Source organism: Centropristis striata, chromosome 6, assembly GCF_030273125.1.
Source record: "Centropristis striata isolate RG_2023a ecotype Rhode Island chromosome 6, C.striata_1.0, whole genome shotgun sequence".
Taxonomy (NCBI): domain Eukaryota; kingdom Metazoa; phylum Chordata; class Actinopteri; order Perciformes; family Serranidae; genus Centropristis; species Centropristis striata.
This window is the reverse complement of record NC_081522.1, coordinates 30,622,114-30,639,928: the sequence shown is the minus strand read 5'-3', so window position 1 is coordinate 30,639,928 and position 17,815 is coordinate 30,622,114. Positions and strand designations below refer to the sequence as shown.

The window sequence follows — 17,815 nt, the reverse complement described above, 5'->3', positions numbered from 1 at the left end:
TTTCCATTTTTATGTATCTTTACAGTACTTAAATAAATATACTTAGTTACTTTCCACCACTGCTTCCATGTTACTGTCACACACCTACATTGATTTAAAAAAATGTTTCCCCAAAAGTCCTTTGATAACACCTAAGAGGAGTGGAACATCTAATGTGTCAGGAAAGGAGGAATGCGTGACTTTTATCCAGTCAAAGTAGAGTGGGAGGATACAGGCAGATCACATGTTTCCCAAAGAATCGGGGCATATTGTGTGAACTATGTGAAACTCATCATTAGGACTTTGTAAAGTTGGTGGGCCAGAGGGATGCAGGAGTTAACATCACACTCATGTTTCCCTTCTGAGGGACGGTCATTTACAGACATCATGCTCAGATTTCAATAAGGCAAGAAACCATAGAAAAAATTTAAACTTGGAATTAAAACAACTTTGATTGTTAGCTGATGTTAGCTTGCCGCTACTTAATTGCGTATGCAACAGTGCACTGAAAAAAAGGGTGTCTAAAAACAAGATAAAAACACTAAATCTGAGGGAAATTATCTAGCTGCATGGACAGATAATTCCACTTGACAAGATTTCTTAAATTAAGATTGTTAAATCTAGAAATAAGCATGTTGAACGCTTAAAATAATAAATTAACTCTTAAAACGAGATAAATGACCTAACACTTCTAAATCTAACGTTTTTTTTATCTTGGTAAGTAACAAATCATTTGCAGTGCACTCTGCTCAGGCCAGTTCATCGCTGCTTGCAGCTTTAATTTATCTTGTTGTTATCTATCTATCTATCTATCTATCTATCTATCTATCTATCTATCTATCTATCTATCTATCTATCTATCTATCTATCTATCTATCTATCTATCTATCTATCTATCTATCTATCTATCTATTTTTATTAAACTGATAAGAACAGATACTACACTTGATCTTAGCCAAAAGGCTGAGAGCGGCGCTGAATTAAAGCAGGACGTATAATTATGCAATGACGCACAGCTGCACACTCTTTGTGCGTTACACCAGTGAAAGGAAGGACTCTTGCCTTGCCTCCGGAGGACCCGACTCCGAAGGAAGGATCCTCCCAAGGAAGTATCCTTGACTTTGGGATACAGCTAGTGTGTCTTACTGAAGTCAACCGAAAAGGGGGTCATATTAACCTGCTGAAACAACGTATATCGACACCCAGTGTTGAGGAGAAGGACACGCTCCCGTCAGTTATTGATTTTCCCAATTGCATGTAAACTGGGACAAGGACAGAAGTCCTATTAGAGGCCAATATCAATTTTTAAGCATAGCTCAATTAAACTGCGTTTAAGTTTAACTGATGGACCTTAGAACTCAGTGATTTGAACAGAGACTGAGGTGAGCTCTCAACCCATATACAACCTCTTCCTATCAAGTTCACATGTGAATAATGTTCTGTTTTAGCTCATCATGAAGTAGAGCTTTTTTTCAGATGTTGATGTTGACATCTGAAAGTCTATCTGTACTGAGATCCTTGCCAGTATCTGCCATCCACAGACTTCCCTTCAGCTGACGGAGCTGGTGGTGACAATATGAGGACACGTTAATGCAGTAGGTCAGGATGTTTCAAATGTGTGTGTGCTGTTTTAATCCTAAACAACCAGCAGAAGGCCATCCTCTCCATGTCGGGCATGAAGGACACTTGAACCTGCTGTGTGTGACAGTGCTCCTCCTTCACACTGTCTGTCACTTCACTTCACTCCTTCAGCGTTTGAAACTGAACTAAGGGGGGAGGGAAAGTTAGCTGGGATGCTAATTAACCCTCCCACTACACTACAGTACTGTAAACAGACTGCATTTGACACACAGGTGATCAATGCTAACCTACAAGTAAAGTAACACATTCACACACACTAACCAACATTCTGCAAAGGCTGCAAAACAGTAGCACGAAAATGAAAATGAAAAGAGAGAATAGTCTTACAGTAAAGTACAATCCCATATCCAGAAACATATCTTGAGAGGTATCAGGCAACACAACCAGAAGCCACCAAAAGGCACAAAACTAACTAAAAGCTGAAGAGGTGTGAGATTCTCCACCCAGATTAAAAATGGGTGTTTTTTAGACCCAAAGAGCTCCCAAAGTTTCCAGGGTGTAGAAACCTTGGTGTTAGGTTTAGGTGAGATGTGTATGGAGTTGATTCTGTCAAGACCATATAACAACCATATATTAAGGTCTCAGGTTCGTTGATTGGAAGCCCAAAGATAAACACAACCGGAGAAAAAAGACTGGTCTCAATGCAGCAGGCCTTTATTTAAGTCACAGGTAAAGTTATACAGCGCTGATGTTGAGAATAAAGTCAAGATGACGAGAATAAAATTGAAACGACGAGAATAAAGTTGAGATGATGAGAATGAAGTTGAAATATGATTAGAAGAAAAAAGTTGAGGTATTGAGAAAAAAGTTGAAATAATCAGATTAAAGTCGAAATAACGAGAAAAAAGTCAAAATAACAAGAATATAGTCGAAATGAAGAGAATGAAGTCGAGATGTTGAGAATAAAGTTGAAATACGATTTCAGGAGAAAAGTTGAAATATCGAGAATAAAGTCATGATGTCGAGAAAAAAGTCGAAATAACAAGAATAAAGTTGAAATAATAAGAATAAAGTCCAAATTACGAAAATAAAGTCGAGTGTCGAGAATAAAGTTGAAATACGATTTTGAGAAAAAAGTTTAAGTTACGTTACTAAATAAAGTAAACTTTTTAGGTCGAGATTAAGCATGAAATAACATGATAAATTCAAAATGATTATGAACATTCTTTTAAATTAAACCTCATAACAGTATATTAAGTTGTTAAAATGAGCCCAAACCTTACAAAATTAAAATGCTGCTTACATAAATCAGCATCATGATGATTATCCAATATTATATTGAGAATATGTGTAACCGTGGAGCTGTTCTGCATGACGAGTACTTCTTACTTTTGATACTTCAAGTACATTTTTAGTTGTAGTGGAGTAATTTCACAGTGTGGTATTCACAGTACTTTTATACCACTGGTTCTATTAGTGCAAAAATAGATCCAGTATGTGTTTAGCACAAAGACTGGGAGAATAAATAATGCAAAAGGTTGACCCCCAGCTGATCCCAGCAGTTTTATTTTATTTTCATTTTATTTTTACTTTTCACAGACCTAAGCTAGCAATTTCTTTGTGCGAAGCTAGGAACAAAGGTTGAAACTGATCTCAGTTGTGTGGCTCTTGATAAGACTGCAAACAACTGCCGCTCACTGGATATTTTCTCTTTTTGGAACCATTCTCTGTAAACCCTAGAGATAGTTCTTAGATCAGCAGTTTGTGAAATACTCAGACCAACAACCATGCCACGTTCAAAGTCTCTTAAATCACCTTTCTTCCCCATTCTGATGCTCATTTTGAACTTCAGCAGCTCGTTTTCACCATGTCTACATGCCTAAATGCATTGAGTTGCTGCCATGTGATTGGCTGATCAGATATTTGCGTTGACAAACAGTTGAACAAGTGTACCTAATAAAGTGGCCAGAGAGTGTAGATTTCAATAATAATCCAAACACTGTTACTTGTTAGATCGCTTTGGCATGAAGCTTTGACTATCAGTACAAAATGTTAGTTAATTTGATCCAGTCACTCTAAATTACCTTTGAACCAGCTGGATGTCATACATCAGTTTATGGCCTATCATCATCATCATCTTCATAATAAGTAAAACATTTACTGGCTTTGAAATGGACTAGACTAGAGGGCCTTAGAATAAGAGGGCCTTAGAATAAAACATGGATACAATATTTCTAAGCCTAGGGATTAAAGGGAATAGGCAAATAGCACAAGATAGATCTCTATTGAGATGTAAAACAGGAAAAGATTTCCCAAATACATCCCACAATAAGCTGTCCTGGTTTAATGAATGGACCAGATGTCCACATGGTGCACACAGAGCAGCAGGTGCTTCACTGAAACTGGAAGTGTGTCATCTTACTGTATCTGAGAATAATAAAGCTGCAGGCTGCAGATTTCCTCTTCTTCTATGGAGCACAATAGTGATGAACACTTTATATCCCACACACAATGAAGCTGGATGATGAAATTGTTGAGTTTACAGCCTTACTGGTATCAGTGTTAATAAGTGTGAGGCTTGTCCTGAGGGTGGCACTAGAGGAATCTCTATCTCATTGGTGGCATCACGCAGCATGTGATGGTAACCTAGTTACTTTTTTTTTCAGTCAATGAGTGCTGGCCTGCATGTTTTCTTAGTATTTTCCCTGCTACTTTGATGCTACTTCTTGTAAAATTTTCACTTTATTGCAGATTAAATAAGTCCATAAATTGTTTCTGATTACGAACATTACTGAATGCAACATGTTCTTTTTATTTGTGAATTTCGGGTTAAAACAAAACAGGAGGGCAATAGTACAAAGATGTTGGTGACATAGGCCATATCATAGTGTAGAAGTGTAGTGTAGTGTAGAAAAGGCGAAGAAACAAAATCCAGAGAAAAAACAACAAATAGCACGAGTGATTTCTAATTAAAACAGGTTACATTACATACTTTGTGTAGTCTATTTCCTCCAGACTTTCATATATTGGTCAGATTGCAGCCTTAATAAGAAGGTCAATCTCTCCATGCAGTTAAATTCGTTAACTATTGCAGTCCAATCGTCCTTTGTTGGCGGGTTTACTTGCAGCCATTTCCGTGTAATAGATTTCTTACTTGCAGCCAAAAGGACTTTGTATAGGTACCTATCTTGGGTCACAAGATTGTCCGGGAATTTGCCCAGGTATAATACAACAAAATCATAGTCAACTGTTATTCCAAAAGTAGTACTCATCTCTCCTATGATCTCTTTCCAAAATGGCTGGACTAAAGGACAGTCCCAAAATAGATGAAAGATGAAAGTGGTCTGCCATGGATTTACCACACTGCTTCCAACAGAGTTTGTAGTATTAATATGATTTTCCCAAATATTATTCCAATCCTCTTCAGATATCTCTTTGTATATCTATGATACTAGATGTCTGTTATCTTTAGTTTTATATGCCTCAATAAATATATCAATCAAGTTAGATTCACTATGCACTCTTTGTTTAATTTCTCTGTTAAAGTAGTCCCTGACCTGGACGTATCTGAAGAAGTCCCATCTTCCAAAATTATACACATTAAAAACATGGTTGTTATTAATGGTACTTGAAGAGGTGAAATGTCTAAATCATCTTCTGAACAAGAGATTTTTTTTTTATTCTTCAGGAGCAAGGCTACAGCAGGTAATTCTGCAGATGCATGCAGACCGTTAAACATGTTTTCATTGATGAAATCAACAGCTGCCTTTTAACACCTGCAACAGCTACATTGGTATTTGTTTAAAGTCATGTTTGTGTCCACCTGAGGAATGCAAGTCTGATATTCTGCACCAACTCAAATGGAGAGGCCAGGCTCAGGCCTCATGCAGCTTTAGGCCATATTATGCATATTGTTGCTGAGCCGGTAGTGTACGGTACATTGGACCAAACAGTAAAGTTGTGGCTGTAAAATCAAAACCATGGGCTGACAGAACCAGGAAACTGCAGACATGAATTTGATCCATTGTTAACATAAAATAATAGAAACGGTTTGCAGGTTTTTTACATGTGATTGTGCCAATGTACCAATCTCTCTGCAGCTGCACCTTTGTACACAGTGGGTTTATAGGTGGTGATAATGAAAGTAAAAGTCTTTTCTTATCTTACAGTCGTTATCAGGTACAGTGTTTGATGTCCACATCCAATCTTGATTTGTCAGCAGTCAGTGCCAGTGCCAAAAAAAAAAGAAAAGATTGGCCTCAGTGTTGTCAGTTTCTGTTTCTGGAGAAGCGTTGTTTGGTAATACTTTACAGACTTTAAATTACTGAGGACCTCTTGAATAATAACAGTTGTACTGTTACTTATGAAGGCATATAAGGGTCAAGTACGGAAAAAAATAAACAGATAAAATATGGACCCAGGGTAGTATTTCGAGAAAATTTTCACAAAATATTATTATTAATATTAATTAATATTATTATTATAATATTATTATTATTAAAGTGGCAAATTTGCGAGAAAAAAGTAGCAGATTTATGAGAAAAAGAGTAGTGTAAAAATTGTGTTTTGTATTTGTCAAGGAACCTCAACACACCACAGACGCCGCCCGGAAGGCAGGGGATGCCACACGGACACGGTAAAACAGAGTGAGTCGGGAAAAGCGGGAGACATCCTGTGGGTAGAAATGAATGAAATGTGGTGATGTAATACCTTGAATAACAAAACACTAGCTTATTTTTCCATCTTTTTTCCTCAAAAATATGCTACTTTTTTCTCATAGGTTTGCCACTTTTAATCTCATAAATTTCTCGAAATATTACCCCCCTTCCCCGGGTCTGTATTTATTCATTTTTTTCCTACTTGTCCCCAATAAGCCGTTGTACTTACTTGACAAAAAGAGCAGAGAAATGAATGGGTAACAATGATGATATTACAACTGCATTTGTTTATTTTTATTATGATATTTTTACAAAAATACTTTAATGTAAATGTTCATGTTGTCATTGTTAGATGGTGTAGAATAGAATATTATGGCTGATAATTCTGCATATATAGACCATAATATGACACTGTCTGACAAAGGCATATGACACACTTCAGGTACATCCATGATAACGTGATTTTGCTGTCTGCACCAGATGATCTTAATGCAAGCTGCTGGAGCTTATGGTCTTTTTACTCAGTGATCTGGAGTAATGGATTCAATCCTGTCTGACCAACCCACCACATCCTACTATCCCATGTTGCAGCTGCTTTATTGACACTGTTAACAGACTCTGACTGTCTGAAAGAGAGCTTCTTCAACTGTCCAAGAGAACAATAGCTACTTACCAACAAAAGACTATGAGTGTGTTTGTTATACTTTAGTGTGTGTGTGTGTCTATGTGTAACACCATATTGAGTTTGGCCAGCAGACAGCAGACCTCAGTACTGTGTGACGTTTAACAATGTGGTATAAACTTTGCCCAAATGTGCTTCTGGACTGCACCAGAGTGATTTTTTTATATACTAGAAAATGTTTGAGGACTCACAAAATCCTTAGTTAGTCTGTGATTTTAGCTAGTTACACCAACTATAGTATCAGATGCAAGACATTCAGCAGTCTTTTTCCCAAAATACTTGATGTTAAAATAACATTATGTTCTGTTTAATGGTCAAGTCACATAGGCTGTGCTAAATTCTCTACAATTAGAGGAAGCATGTCTGCAGAAAATGCTGCTGAAAGCTGAAATAAATCACAAAGCATAGCTGAAATTATTTTATTATTAGTATTAAAAAGCTGAACGTTTTTAACATAGACTGCAATGCTAAAAACCTGAAAGCTAAAATGTTAAACTTGCATTTGGCAATACACCAAACGGAAATAGTAGATTTAAAACCAGTCATGACACCTTGTGTGTGTGTGTGTGTTTAACTCTTTAAGTTGTTTTGAATTTGAATTGAGGAACATGAGTCCAAGATAAATATTTTCTGATGAAATAACATCAAAACAAGAAGAAAGAGCTCCCAAAAGATCATGAAGACCTGAAAGTGGCACACATCATCAGCCAGGAAAGGTTTCGCAGCAGAACTCCAGGCAGAAAAAGATCAAAATAAAGCTCTTCAGCAGGAACTTGATCAGCTGAAAGCTCACATCAACAACCTGAGCTATGACGCTGAGCTCAAGGCTGAAAGAGAAAAAGAGATTCAGTCCCCAGCTGAAAATGTGTCCGAGGACCTGGAGGCCATGAATTAGCTGATGGCTGAGAAGGACACTCTGGTTCAACAGATGGTGGAGGAGATCCAGACCCTGAAGGAGATCTCTTCTGAGAAAGATAAGTTGTATTTCAAAGACCTGGAAGAAAAACATCTGTACTAACCAGTAGCTGGTCTCCAAGCTCCAGCCTAAACAGGAGGTCAGCCAGGGCCTCCGAGCTGAACTCATCCAGCTCAAAGACCGCGATCCAGAACATCTAGTCCTCAACCAGCTCAAGAGAGCACATGTCACTCCGCTACTCATCTCTGCACTGGTTCCCTGTCGCAGCCCGCATCAAATTCAAAGCCTTGTCTCTTGCTTACAAGACTGCAACGGGCACAACTCCTACATATCTGAACTCCCTTGTGCTAACCCTCCCACCCACTACGGTCTTCAAGTGAAAGGCGTCTGGCTCCTCGGCTGCTGAAAGGCTCTACGTCTCGAACTAGACTCTTCTCCTCTGTAGTGCCCCGTTGGTGGATCGTTCTTCCAAACTCCATTCGATCTGCTGAATCCCTCTCAATTTTCAAAAAGAGGCTGAAGACCCAGCTCTTTATAGAACACCTACACACATAATCAACACACAGAACACACACAAAAAAACACCATCTACACTCACTACTGAAAAGCACTTTCGTCCCAAAACCACTTACACCCTAACAGGACTCAACGTAGTATGTGCCACTTATTCTTGCTTATTCTTGTGTTGTTTCTTGACTTCATCCTCGCTTGTGTTGTATGATTTCTAAAATGTATGTCGCTTTGGAAAAAAGCGTCTGCTAAATGACATTGTAGATTGTAGAAGACCAGGACCAGACCAGACCAGGGAGCAGGAGAACAAGATTGTTGCCAGATTGTTGTACCAACTACAGTGGTAGATACTCTGCCATATCTTCAGTACTTTTAGTGATTGCTATTCAAACTCCTCATGTTGCCTGTCAGTCTGCTAATACTTTTCCTTCGTCCTTGTGCTTAGGACCACCTTCATTCTGCTTCACCGTCTCAAGCCCGCCTGCACACCACTCTTCTCTGCTGCAGCAGCTGAAGCACATTCATATTGTTTTCAATAGGCAGAAAAGTGGTTGATCAACATAGCACTCTGGGATTTTTGTTACACTGATTTGCCACCATCAGGTCCAACCAAGTGTTGGATGCAGTCCATGTCTGCAGATGAGGATATCCCATGGTGACATAATCCAAGTCATCATCATTATAATCAATAGCCAAGTGGCCGTAGGTGCACTATGATGTTTTTCACCAGTTCTTTCCATTTTGATCGATCTTCTGCAGTTGCATTATACAGTGTCATATTCGTCCAACTTGCAGTTTGCAATTCCACCCTGCGATGCAATGGAATGGTTGTTAACCCGGGCCACGACCGATCCGGTATGTGTTTGTCTGGTGTAATCATCATAAGTGTTTCAATAGACAAGATCATCTGGTGGTGTCCATCTCCTCTCCAGATGTGGATGGCCGTTGACTCTTGATGAGCTCATCCGCCCTTTGACAGGTCTTCAGGTCTTATTTTTCCTGCTGGGTCTCCACCCATCCTCCTCATCAAGTTAAACCTGATGGGGTTGATGGTTTAGTCGCCGACAACTCGACAAGCTATGCAAGGCAAGGACGCTTAGTTCCTTGAGGTGTTAATCCATCTGCATACCAGAATAATCGTGTGCCTTCTGCCTACACAACTCTGAGAAAATGGTAATATACACTATATCATCTCAGAATAATGCTATAAAGTGTTCTTATATGAAAAACACAAAGGTAGAGCTTTAAATGGCTGTTTCGCCTCTAAGAAATAAAGCAAACTTTAAAAAGTTTCTCTAATTGCATGGCATATAAGATCAAACTACATGTAAATGTATCCATCGATACTGTACAGTTTAGCCAGTTATTCACCATTCTTGGAGCTATTTTTTGTAATACCTGCCTAACATTTACTTGTGAAGCTCCATCCAACTGTCTGTTAAGATGCTGAAATTGCAAATACATCAAAAGGTAACATAGTCCAATATAATCTTTTTTAAAAAGGATTTCAAGAATTCTTCTTAACTTTTTTTTAAAACTTCTAACTTGGACATTCAGCAGTAAATCAATTATCAGATCCATGATGTGTGAAATGCAAATAATTATAATCTGATGAACAAAGCATCATTTGGCCTACTTCATTGCAGAGTCTGTGTGTGTGTGTGTGTGTGTGTGTGTGTGTGTGTGTGCAGCATTGCAGCATACACCATTGTTCGGTGAAATCTGTCTGGCCTGTATTGTCCTTATGTGATGGTATTGTTGCTGGTATTGTTTAAGCTAGTCAGTTTGTACCGAGTTCCTGTGTATCTCGATGGCTATTATGCTACTGGAGGCCAGGCCATGTCAGATCGATCGAAGCGTAGGGGAAACAAAGAGACAGCACAGCTTGGCTTGAACCATGGGGTAATGGGCTGAGAAAAAAGAAAGATGATGGGTATGAGAAAACCAGAATGCTTGAGTTGGATGGGTAGAGGCATCACGTGGCTGAGAGGTGACACAGAAAGAGTGTGCTGTGTCATGCTGAGAAACACAAAGACAGCATATCTGCATAATAAAGTCCAAAGGGAAGATTTTTTGCATAACCATGGAAAAAAAATATGTGTTTTCTAAAAATCCAAGTATGAAAGGAGGAAAATAGTTTTAGAGAAGGAGAACTGGACTGAAGTGAACATTTTAAGGATGTGCTGATATAATAACAATAGATCCTCATGTCTAAATTACAGAATTGATATTTGCTATTTGTGCATTCTAAAAGTATCCATTATGCTAAATCAGATGCCAAATTGTTGTTGATATCATAAAAAGATATATTGAATTTTGAAGCTGGTTGAATTTTTTTTCTGTCAGTATGATAAGACGGTGGTGGAAAAAATATTCAGATCCCTTTCTTAAGTAAAAGCACTAATACTACACTGCAGAATTACTCAGAAAAAGTCCTGCATTCAAAACTTACTGAAGTAAAACTACAAAAGTATCAGCATCAAAATGTACTTAAAGTATCTTAAAGTACTCGTTATGACCCAATGGAAATTGTCAAGAAAGGGCTCATTTTAACTACTTAATATACTGTTATGAGGTTTATTTTTATTTTTTTAAAATAGCTAATCACTGTGAATTGATCATGTTTTTTATGTAAAATCTTGACCTAAAAAGTAAATTAAGCTGTCAGCTAAATGTAGAGGAGTAAAAAGTACAATATTTGCCTCTAAATGTAGTGAAGTAGAAGTTAAAAGTTACATAAAATGGAAATACTCAAGTAAAGTACAAATACCTCAAAATTGTGAGTTGAGTAAATTAGTTACTTTCCACCACTGGAGAGGACCAGATTACCCATTCTGTATTTCATGTCTTTATTTAAGAAGATAGTGTATTCCAAGATGGCACCTAATTCTTTCTTATGTAAATTGCTCAACTGTGGCATATGCCAAAAAAAATGTCTTAAAGCTCCTTAGCTTCCACATTTCTGGGCCCGTAGAGCATGGTGCATCCCCTGGCTGTGCTCGCTGACTTTCTGTTGGGTTATGCTGAAAGGCGTGAAAATAATTGACTTATACTAGACTTTTCAAATTTTATGGAATCTAAAATGCTTTTTTCACAGCTGAAATTGTCATTATAGTAAAAGCACCAGTTAACCATGGCAGTGGAGGAGTCAGTATGCAAAATACAAGGACCCTGAATATACCCACCCCTGCAATACCAAATCTAACAACTACGTACAAGCAGTGGTGAATGTAACTAAGTACATTTACTCAAGTACTGTACTTAAGTACAATTTTGAGGTACTTGTACTTTACTTGAGTATTTCCATTTTATGTAACTTTATAACTCTACTAGACTACATTTTCAAGCAAATATTGTACTTTTTACTCCACTACATTTAGCTGACAGCTTTAGTTACTTTTCAGGTTGAGATGCAGGACTTTTACTTGTAGTGGATTAATTTCACAGTGTGGTGTTAGTACTTTTACTTAAGTAAAGCATCTGATTACTTTTTCCACCACTATGTACTAGTCACCTCACAGCCCCACTCTGTTCTGGGGTTAAATGACATCTACTTTAATTTATAAGCCAAGGACAATCACAACAATGCTGATGATGGTTATGAGAAAAAAAAAAGACGTGCAAGTTTAATTTGGACAACAATGACGTGGAACATGATGATGACGGTGGTGGCATGGGAGAGCGCTTGGCGTCAGAGGATGCTGCTGCTTGTTGAGCCTCAGCAGGAGGCATGGCCTGCTTCATAATCAGGTGAATAATGTCATATAAAATTATTGTGTTTTATCAAGCATGGTCTCCAACTTTGTGGTGGACTGCAGACTTTTCCCATGCACACACACACACACACACACACACACACACACACACACACACACGCACGCACGCATGCACGCGCACATGCACACACACACACACACACACACAAACACACACAGTGAAGTTAGTTAGACAGTGTCTTGCCCACCCCCATTCCTTTCCTTTCATCAGTCTGTAAAACAGTAATTAGACAATTACATTAAAACTGTCCACTGAAGCATTAAATGGATAAAACAGCTTCCTGTAAAAACAGTTTTAAGTGAGTTTCATTTTTTTTGGTTGGTGGTTTAGTTTTGTGGTCTTTTGTCAGTACACCCCAAAGAGATGATGATATTGTTATGTACACAAGCGCAGAACACAGAGAGATTTAAACAGTTTATTAAACACTTGCAGCAGTGGGCAGGTGGGACTGCAGGGGCATCCAAGGCTGAGGTAGTGAGGCAAGGCAGGGGGAATGAAGACAGGATTGCAGTTTGGGTGGCGAGGAGTGACGGTGATGTTGGTCCAGCCACGCAGGCAGGCAGGCAGGCTGGCAACCCAAAAAAGTCCAGAAAACGTTTCAGAAAAAAACACCGGAATACTGGACAAATAACTGATCGAGTAACAACCAGTGTATCATTCAGTATACGCCAAAGGACTTCTCCGATGTCATGGATTTGTGAATGGATCAGAATTCTACCGAGTACAGTCCTTTATCAGACTATTGAATATATAAATTGGTGACTCTAAATTGCCCATAGGAGTGAATGAGAGCGTGATTGTCTGTCTCTATGTGTCAGCCCTGTGATAGTCTGGCAACCTGTCCAGGGTGCATCTCGCCTCTCGCCTAATGTCAGCTGGGATCGGCTCCGCTCTCAGCCCTCCGCGAGTGTGAATAAGCAGTTGAAAGTGATTTTGCTAATCCGACAGAAAAATTAACACCAACATATTTGGTTGCCAATATAACAACCATAAGAAAAGGACAACAGGAGAGAAAAAGCTTTTGTGTGCTGTTGTGAGTTACTGGAAAGTCCATGTTACAGACCACGTCCTTTAAATTCACCATAGTTAAAGTGCCACCCTGAATGAGATAAACTACAGACTCATTTAGGGCTTTACTGGTACAATAAGAAACTATGTTGTACCTCCATGGTGGCCCTTAAGGCACTGTATGAATCTAGATTGTGCACCTTCACAAACATACTTCTCCTGTGCCTGTTTTTGCGTGCATATGCAAGATGTACTGTATTCGTTGTACTGCTCACAGGATCAATCTAACTTCTTGACAATGTCCGTCTTGTGGAGACTGCAGTGGTATCGAGGAAGCTGGCCGGCTCCAATGAATGCACACTCTGTCGCTCAGATCTGTTATGCCTCTGTGCTCATTGACAGTGAGGATCTGACCCTACAGAGTTCAGCATATGGCTCAACTCAAAAGTGCAATACATCATCAGACAGAAACAGGCAGAACATAATTGAACAGACAGCCACAGAGTTATATTCATAGGACAAACACACAGGCTGAGGTTGATGAGGTCATGGGGTCTACTGTATGGGACCTTTGATGGAGAGACAAAGGCAGCACCTGCTGTGGGGCAGCTCTGAGTGGACACCCAGTTGGTGTATATCACTGATGAACATTTCCCTGTTTATCAGCCCAATGGCAAGTTTGCCCTCTGTGTTTTTGTATCTATACTTTGTAATAACCAGTATAGATGCTTTGCAGTCACGTGACTTCTGGCGCTGTCTGTTGTTGTCCTCGTCATATTGTGTACCAAACGTAGCCAGGCTCGAATTCACAACCGTCAAGTTAACGGTAGTGCTCCTTATCATCAGTGTCACTCATTTCAATAGCTCATATCAAGAGCATTTGGGTGTGAATGGGCACAGATGGACAGGGAATAAAATAAGGCATTCATGAAATAATAATAATAATCGTTAATTAACTTGAAACATATACTATGTCAATGACTGCTATCTTACTCTGTAAAGATTAGCACAGTGTTGCCAATTTAGCGACATTGTCTCTATATTTAGAGACTTTCCAGATCCCTCTAGCGACAATTTTTCAAAAAAGAGACTAGCAACAAATTTCTGGTGTTATTGGAGACTTGTGGAGAATCGTTCTTACTCTTCTTAACGAGCAGCGGGCTGCTGGCGGCTCCTTCCTGTCCCAAAGCACTCACAAGTGGCCCAGTCCTCTTCGCAGCAGTCTCTCCCAGCCACTTAGCATCCAGTCGCGGCTGGCTGGCTTACAGTCAGTGTCTCTTTGGGTCACTTTTGCCGGTCCCGAGGCCGGATAAAGGAGGAGGGTTGGAAATGTGACAGAAGACAGAAGTGCATTTGCAGTTCTTAACATATTTAGGGTGTTTTTTACTTACTTTTTGTCTTTCCCACAACATTACTCCTCTCTCCTACAGCGTCCTTTACAATTACATGGTCAATTATGCAAATTAGGTAATGACGTCATTTAGCGACTTCTAGCAACTTTTAGGATAGCAATAGCTACTTTCCTTACTGAGGAGTTGGCAACACTAGTCATCAAATCACTGTTCAGCAGCATGCACAACAACTGTGGCTGCAGTCGCTAACTGTGCACAGCGTCCGCTGCTTATTGTAAACAAAGCGGCATGCTAACTGTGCACAGAGTGTCCGGTGCTTGTTGTAAACAAATGGAGGTTGCTAACTGAACACATACTGCTGCAGCACATACACACTGTCCTGCTACAGAGCTAACTGTGCTGCCCATTAGCACTGTGCGACTATGCAGCACTGCTGCTGCTCTGTTTCACGTCACTATCGTCTCCTCCCACTTCGTTCTACGACGCCAGACTGCACTATGTATGGGCACGAATATCAGGCCTTAACAGGATCACTTTGAATGTCCTAAGGCTAAAAGTCGGCACAGATCTTTTTGGCAGAGGGCCTTCTGACACTTGTTTTGTTGGGATATTGAAGTTCTACAGTTACCATTCCTACAGGTACAGTTATAATATGTATATAATGTGATATCACTCACATGTCTGTGTGTTAAGAACAGAGCTGGAGTCATGACGTGGTGAGCTTAGCATAAAGACTCAAAGCTGGAGGAAACACTTAACCGGGCTCTAGGTCTGTCTAAAGTTAATTATGTAATGGGAAAATCCAAGACCTTTTATGTGGTTGTATAATAAGTTTTTATAGCAAGTTTAATGCATTGATAACCATGATAGTTCAGCCCTGCTCCTCCTTTTGTCTGCTTGCATTGGCAGCACCCTGGCTGTAGTTGTTAAAGAGACCGACCATTGAGATCTTAACAAACAAACAAACAAATAGAGCTTCCTGTATTACACTGATCATATTCATATTTGCTGTCAAAGATTTCATTATGTCCCCTTTCAGTTTCCTTCATATGGTTCAGGTTTAATATCTGTCAGAGGTTTATTTATCCAATCTGACAGGTTGTTCAGAACACCGGCACACACACACACACACACACACACACACACACACACACACACACACACACACACACACACACACTATTAAACAGGCAGTCTCCTGTTCAGCAAGGCAAACCCCGGCTATGGTTCAGTGGACAACTATAAAACTTCTCCTCCTCCAGATTACATGCCACAAGCCAGGCTGGTTGCCAGGCAGGCAGCTGGCATCAGCTGGCATCATTGTCTTTGATTGTGGTGAGAGGAGAAGGCTTGATAGGCTCTTTCTTCTCTGTCCTCTCAGTGTTCAGCTGCTCAACAAGCCCACACGTCTGTGTTAACACAACAAAGGGCTGAGAATGGGGCACACACCGCCCCCCCTCCCCATATTCATTAGCTACTGAGCTGCTTCCAGACTGACTTGCTTAGAGGATAATTCTGGCAATACAGTGACATCATGTGCGTCTACACAGCCAACTACTTGTCCATGGATATAAACCTTTAAACTGTTCATGTAAAATCAATGAGAACAATGTTAGTTGGCTGACTGACATGGAGCAGCTACAGTTGGTTCAGTGAAGGAAACTTTTGACGACGTAGCTTTATCTGCTGAGTGCTACAGTTAAGAAGACTAAATATACACAAACCAGACCGGTCTGTGTGGTTAAGTTTATTTATTGTCATTTTGCAACACATGGTTGCACAACAAAATGCTGTAGTTGTAGTCCCTTTATGCTTAACAAGAAAAAAAAAGTATGATGGCTGAGTTTAGGTGTCTCAAAGCAAAGCAAAGAGGAAAGAAGCTGCTCTGTGAACAGGTTTGGCTGGGCTGGTATTGTCTTTTAAAGATGTCATCGAGGTCGCTTTGTGGCTTGCCAAACACCTTCCCTGCAGTCTTAACAATTGTGGAAAGCTTGTTCTTGTCTTTCACACTCAAATTACCAAACCAAACAGGTAAATCAAACTGTAGAATGCTTTCAACCAGTCCCTTGTAAGCCATCTCAAGAATTTGCTGGCTTACACCAAAGCTTCTCAGCTTCCGGATTAAAAACAGTCGCTGGCTGGCTCTCTTAAAAATACTCATTGAATTTTCATGAAAAGAGTTTGTTCTAAAATTATATTGAATGCTGATTCCTCAATACTAGTCACAGAGCTCACTAAATGGTTTGATGAGGTTGATATAATCATGTTATGACACCCTCCTGACCCAACAACAGGAATTTATATCTGGAGGAAGTCAATTACCTCAAGAGTGGTGCTCAGAAGAAGAACATGTGTGAATGTGCATCACAGAGAACCTGATATGGTCAGAAGCTGTATTGCCTGCCAATCTCATGAAAACTTTTACAAAGGAGTAAAAGAAAGCATCTCGACTGGAAACTATAGGGCTGAGCTGGATACTCCGATGAAACCAGTTAAAAAAATTAGTTCAAGAGTTCAATCATGCTTCACATACAATCTCCCAATAATCCAAACACAACCCCTAAACAAATGTGTGAATCCACCTTCCAGGGAAACTGTTGCTGTGACTCAATCAAATCAAATCAATCAAAATTACTTTGTTTATGCCTGAGGGGAAATTCAGTTAGTCTGGCAGAATCTCTCAGAGCAGAGAAGCAGGAAATGCTTCACTAGCCAAAAACCAAAACTGCCAAAACTACAAAATAAAAGTCACCAAAAACACTTACCTAGAACTAGAAACTAAAATACACACCATATACTCAAAATAACAAAAAAAGAGTTCAAACCATGACAGTAGACGGTGGTGTTGGAAACAGAGCATTGGCAGCATGTGTACTCAAGCAGAGTTGTTCTGCATATTGCTTACCCTAATGCGATTACTGTCTGACTCAAGTGAGAGGCGTGTTTCAGATGATACGGTCCACTTACTTTCTTATTACCAGTGTTGTGGTCGCACACATAATGTAAGTTACATATTTTCCATCTTGTGGGCTCAGCCAGTTCACATTAATTTCACCTCAAACAGTCTCGTCAATTTAACGCCTCTGTTACTACCTCTGAAGGCGATACAGAGCCGGGATCACTTATCCCCCCATTACACCTCTAGGATGTTCAGACTGAAGGTGAAATGTCACAGATGCATAAATATTGGCTTGAAACAGCAGTCTGAAAGGGGCTACTGATGTCTGTGAGGTGAGGGGCCTGCACAAAGACCAGTTGCTTTATGCTTTTATTGGTGTTTAGTGTTTTGTAGTGTATTTATTTATTACTTATTTTTTTTAAAGATTATTTTTTTTGGCATTTTTATTGCTTT

The 17,815-nt window shown here is 39.5% G+C and overlaps 1 pseudogene; it reads right to left on the bottom strand.

Moving 5' to 3' along the window:
- Positions 1-845: 845 nt before the first annotated feature.
- On the bottom strand, positions 846-956 carry LOC131974051 (U2 spliceosomal RNA; annotated as a pseudogene).
- Between the last annotated feature and the right edge of the window lie 16,859 nt (positions 957-17,815).